General features: G+C 35.6%; 1 long non-coding RNA gene across 1 annotated transcript; it reads left to right on the forward strand.

Moving 5' to 3' along the window:
* The first annotated feature begins 1,525 nt into the window (after positions 1–1,525).
* On the forward strand, positions 1,526–2,007 carry LOC125230477. Its single transcript, XR_007177522.1, has 3 exons — positions 1,526–1,641; positions 1,719–1,804; positions 1,898–2,007. It is a non-coding gene; the product is annotated as an uncharacterized LOC125230477 (long non-coding RNA).
* The last annotated feature ends 3,993 nt before the right edge of the window (positions 2,008–6,000 follow it).

Consider the following 6,000-nt stretch of genomic DNA (forward strand, 5'->3'; position numbering starts at 1 on the left):
ACAAATATTTATGTAGGTATTTTAATTGAGTTTTACTACATAAAGTTAAACATGTAAAGAGCATACAGGATGATTCTAAAAAATGTTAAAAATAATAATTTAACCTAACTTTTATATTTAAATAATTGGGTGATCGTTTGGACCTTTTATTGTTTAAATTAGTCCAGCGTGCACATTTAATATTATTCGTGGGTTTCCTTTGTGGTTGAGAATACTTTAGAATAAATATTTTGTTGTGAAAGTGATCGTGATCTAAGTTGTTTACGAGGCGTTATCTTTATTACCTACTTTCCGGTGGGTTAGATTTAGCACGAGTTTTTCCATATTGTTGTTACGTTAAGGAGTAGGTATTCATTTATTAGCAGTTATCGGTGATAGGTAGTTTTTTTGTTTTGATGTATAGTAGGCGTTTTCTTTATGTGTTGGAAGTGGGAGTTAAGTACATTGTGTCCGGATGGTACTAATACGTCCGTACACAAGTATTACCTTTTCGATGTTTGGTGGTGAGTGGACGATTTAAAAGTTCTCTTCACGTAGTTTTCTGGGTGCTGGCGTTTTAAACCAGCATTCCAGCTTCACTGGCTGGTCGGATTCTTGCGGATTTAAACGGAGAATTCTTAATAGCAGTGTTGTACCCTTGTTGATGCTTTGCGATATGACTTAAATCATATGCGTGAACGTTGGCGTTCTTTTGTGTTGTCGGACCGACAGACTTGCGTCGCCTGAGACGTGGTCTGTACAGTCAACCCTTGTACTTATGTCTAATGTTGTGTCGAAACGTTCCGTCTTGTGTCGTACATAGACGCAGCCGGTATATACGCTTCGTTGTTCTGGTGTTATTGTCTGTTCTTTGTATTCTTAGCTGTCACCGATATTTGTTAGGGAAATTTCTTTTAGCTATAAGCCGTCTTCCGTTATATCGCTTGGACGTACCGCCCGCTGTCTGGTATAGCTCGGTTTGCCGCCAAGAAATATAGACGATGCGACGTTATGTAGTAATTTACTTTTTTTAAAAAAAAAGCTATTCTTATCTGGTTTAGTGCGTGGGTTCGATTTTGATGGTGTTTTTTTATTATCGATTTTAGATTTCGAGTTGTAGCTGTTACCTATATTTCCTGTAGTTTGGAGCTGGGGACCAGCTCAAAATTTTGCCTGCGTCAAAATTTTCTCTGGGGAGGGGAGTACTGTAACAATATTTTTTCAAACCTCGTAGGTATATTTTTATTTAGATGATATTATATTCAAGTAACTATTGGTTTCATACAGGCAGAGCCATCTATCGGCAGGATTGTATTGATTTCCCAGTTTGCTGTTAGCTAGAATGACAAAAGATGGCGTGTCGATCGTCGTTAATTTATTTCCTTCCAAAATCCCTTTTTAATTTTCATTTATTAAAAATAAAACCCAATTTATTATTGTATTGTTAGTTTTCGTTCCTTTTTGGAAATATTTTATTACCCTCTTTAAGACAGAAGTTAAAGTTGTTGTCTATAGGCGAATGCATCTCGTTACGTATCTGTGGGCCGAGCTGTCAGCCGACACTTTGCATATTGGAAAAGATGTAGACGGGTGGTTTTCAAAATTCTTCCAAGGGCCAATGCGCCACATTCTAATTTTAAATCGCGAATTAATCGCATAATCGTAAGTATTTTCTTCCATCTTCGAATACAGTTTGTTGTGTTACGTTCAGTGCTAATTCTTGTGTCCATTATTTTCAGATGATTTTATTTTTATAAAATTACTGAGGACCCCTTCCATTGACATGAATGCACGGAACCACAAGCCGGCTTCTTTTCTGGAATGGGTACGTTTCACATTCGTTTGAGTAATATTTTAACCCTCGCTAAGGGTTGGTGAAAGCCTCAGGGTCATTGTTTTTTTTTTCAACCTATTTCAGGGTCCTCAGATTTGGAGGTTAACGTTCGAAGACAGAGCAGAGCTGATGCTTCCCGAGCCTGGACCGGTGGACAGGAGGCTGTGGCGACCGGTATGGAAGAGCTCCCATTCCGTGGCTGCAGCGGCCACTTCTCCTCAATTCGGTTAGGCATCACCAAGGTCAGAGCGTTCCTCGTTTTTTTTAAAGGCGCCCAACATAAATTATTTTTTGAATTAATATATTTACCCTTTACCCGGTCTTCCAGTACCAGAACTACTGACTCACCCCTATGCTCTAAATTTTAGGTATTTGTTTTTTTTTAAGTAAATAGACTGAGCTAGCGATATCATTTACAATAAGTAGTATAATAAAGGTAGTTTTATTTCCTACCAGTTAGGCGTTACTAAGTAGTGTATTATTACTTTCGAAATCATTTTCAAAAAGAAAGTTTATTAAAAAAGTTATTTTCTTTATAAATACCTAGTTTACTTTATTTACCCTTAGGTATTCCCCAAAATTGTAACAGTACTTAACACAGCAAAAGGGAGTGTACAAGTTTCTAATGGGGTGGCAACGCGCATGTGACACTGTTTGAGTTGCAGGCGTCCATAGGTTACGGTGACCGCTTTACATCAGGCGGACCGTATACTTGTTTGCCACCGACGTAGTATAAAAAAAAAATATATATACCCTTACCGGGATTCGATCCCAGGACCATCGGCTTAGGAGCCAGGGTCACTAACTCCTCACTACCGATTAAGCCGGTTGCCAAAAGCTGACCGGTTGCCAAAAGACAACAGAATTGTGATAAGTTATTATCAATTTATCGCAAATTAGTTATTAGGTAAGGTACAGCGGGGTAAGTTCGACGGAGATGAGGAATGATGGGAAATGAGAAACCGGTCGAGATTTGCCCCGATGTACCTTAAATCAATTGTACTTTAGGGCTCATCCATAAATTACGTCACAGGTTAGGGGGGAGGGAGGGGGTCGACGGTCCTAAATTTGGTGACGGGTCCTAAATTTGGTGACGTCACATTTCAAAATCTGTCATAAATTTCTAAGGGTTAAAACACGAACTTTAAACTGTTACTTTATGAAAACCTCATAAACATATACAAACACAGGATGTTCGGTAACCGGATAAAAAGACGAAAGTAGGCGATAGTCTGGGGGAGGGGTCAAAAATCATGATTTTTAGTATGACGTAATTTATGGATGATCCCTAACGCCATTTGACAAATACGAAAAAAGCTTCACAGATGAAAAATCAACTGTAAGGACGTCCCATTAATGCAAATACCGACTAAGTGACTTTTTGACGAAATCGAGTTTTTAGCACCTATAGAATAAGGTTTTCAAGGGCTACAATATGTTAAAACCCATGTATTGATACGACGCTGCATTCAAAAGATAGCTTCCGCATAAAGTTACTTAATGGTCAATTTGTTGCATTATAAACTGCCAGAATGTAATATGAATATTTAATATAAACTTTTATGCTTTATCCGCCAAGTAGAACCTTTTAATGGTGTATAGTGTTTTTTTGCATTTAAACATTTTGTTAAAGTAGCCATCTTATGTTCTACAAAAAAGTTTAATGTGTACATATTTGATTTTTGCAAATAAAACTATCAACAAAATTCTTTATTTTAAGCCAGGCTAAATACACCAAATGTCTTTAAGATGTTTTTCCAGAAGATGTTTGTTTACAAACATCAGCAATTTCATTCTACCAAAAAGTTGTATAGGGACTATAATTAGTTTTGCATGTGGTGTGACGAAGGAAAGGATAACGGTCTATTACTGCAAATACCGACTATGTGTAAATAGGCGATTTTGAGATAATGCGGTTTGAAAGTTTGAAGGCACGTTTTATATGAAAACATGAAGAAATTTACGTTATGTGTATGGCATTTTAAACCCTATATTTTTTTGTTTACTACTTTGTCGTATATATATTCAGAATGTATTTAGTTGACGATCAAATACGATTTAATGAAACAGTCGAATACCTACTTAGTTGGTTTTTCCTGTAGAAATAAATGTTTGCATATTTCTCTTCTTTATACATAATTATAACCCATTGTTTGTCTTAAATAAAGCTTCGTTTTTCATACGATGTTCTACAAACTAAATGAGTTTTTTCTGAAATATACCGGGTAATAATTATAAGTTAGCCAGTAAGCTAATATAGTCAGTAGTTTTTAAGAATATTGTACGCTCGAAATGGGCACTGTTGATACTGTATTTCCTGTATATCATACCATCTTATGTACACAGTTAACAATGAATAAACTTTACTTTACTTTACTTACTAGCATACCTACGGTACGAGTAGACTTCAGATGTCACAACTGTGTACCACTTCACCAACTGCAGTATTAAGTGGTTGAAACCACTCATGGTACCCTTTAGGTATTAAATCTCTGTCACAAAGGCTAAATAAAGTCTTGAGGACACTTAGGTGGAGTCGAGGCACGTCGAATCGAGCCCTGCATACATTTACAATGAACGATGAATCCGATTCGACGCGTCGCTAATGGACGTAGTTTCATAAGAAATGCAGAAGGCGAATTAATGAGATTCGACTCGGCGAGCTTAGTGGGCACTAGGCTTAAGTTCATGTCGAGATCTGGACGTAGCACAAGGCAAGAAAATCAACGCCACAAATTAAACTCCAGTTCAGTAGAACCACCTCAAACCTCTTAATGTATCATATCATATTTCTATCTCGGTCTAAAGCTCGATAAACAACTAGCTATCTCTGCGTTCAAGAAAATGGACTTACGCAGACTTTTTGACAAAGGTATCGTAACTAAATAGTACCATGAGTGCTTCCAATCACTTAATACCTAGTTAGTCTAGCATTGTCAGCCGTGTTACGGACGTGTTTGTATCCAATTCCACCAGCGATGAAGATGTTGTTTAATAACTTTTTATCACTCTTGCGCAGTAAGTGTGCAATCGCACGAAGGCGTATCAGGAGTAAAAGAAAAAACTTTTTCCCAAAAGAGTGTTTAAATTTGTATTTTGGACTACCATAAATACTTTTTTATCTTTTTATTGCAAGTGTGATGAAAAACACTGCATGTAACTGGGGGCGTAAGAATATTGCAAACATGATTGCTTTAAATCGCCCCAGAAACCTATGTAATTACCGTTACACATTACTTTTTCTTACTTATTACCTCATCTACGCCTACATTTTAGTGACTTTGGCGTAAATACTACAAAACTTTAAATAAACTATTACTTCAGGTTATTGAGCGTACAAAAACTATTTACCTATACTAAATGTAACAGTGTAGATAGTGAAATTTCGAACATAAATTATGGCGGACTTCGGATTGCTGAGACAGTGAACTAGTATGTAGTAAGTACCTATGCATATTATGCTATTACCCAAAAACGCATTAACCGATTTGTAAAATTCTTTTTGTGATTTCAAGGGAATGCTATTGCGTTACTTCTTGTTAAATTTTACTGAAATCGGTTAAAGTATTTTGTGAAAAATCTCCTAAAACCGGTTGAAGAGGATTTTTTTCAAAATTTTTTTTGAGAATAACTCTTCAAAACCATAAATAAAGTATTATTAATGGTTAGTAATGTTAAAAAACTTTTAATTACAAATGTACCAGTTAAATTAACAATGATAAGTGAAGTTTTGTAACATAAAATTAGAGCAGCTATATTTCCTGCAACTAAAACCGCCTATGTCATTGAGAATATTTAATATATTTTGAAATAAGTTCAAAACTTTTGTATATTTTTTTCTTTTTTTGCAAATCATAAGTAAAGTGTATTAAAAGCAAAGCTTAATCAAAGGGAAACACTGCTTTATATGTATTAATAAGAGAAATATACAAATTTTTATTTCTACAGGAAAAACCAACTAAGTTTGCTACTATTTTTTTTAAATCGTAGTTTTATCGGCAATCAAATCAAGCCTGGATATTGTTTACGATTAAGTATTAAACAACACAATACGGGCTGTAGAATGCTGTATACAAATAGTAATTTTTTTCATGTTTTCATATGAAATCGTACCTTCAAACATTAAAATCGCATTATCTCAAAATCACTTTTTTGCACATAGTCGGTATTTGCAGTAAGGGGACGAG

Source organism: Leguminivora glycinivorella, chromosome 10, assembly GCF_023078275.1.
Source record: "Leguminivora glycinivorella isolate SPB_JAAS2020 chromosome 10, LegGlyc_1.1, whole genome shotgun sequence".
Taxonomy (NCBI): Eukaryota; Metazoa; Arthropoda; class Insecta; order Lepidoptera; family Tortricidae; genus Leguminivora; species Leguminivora glycinivorella.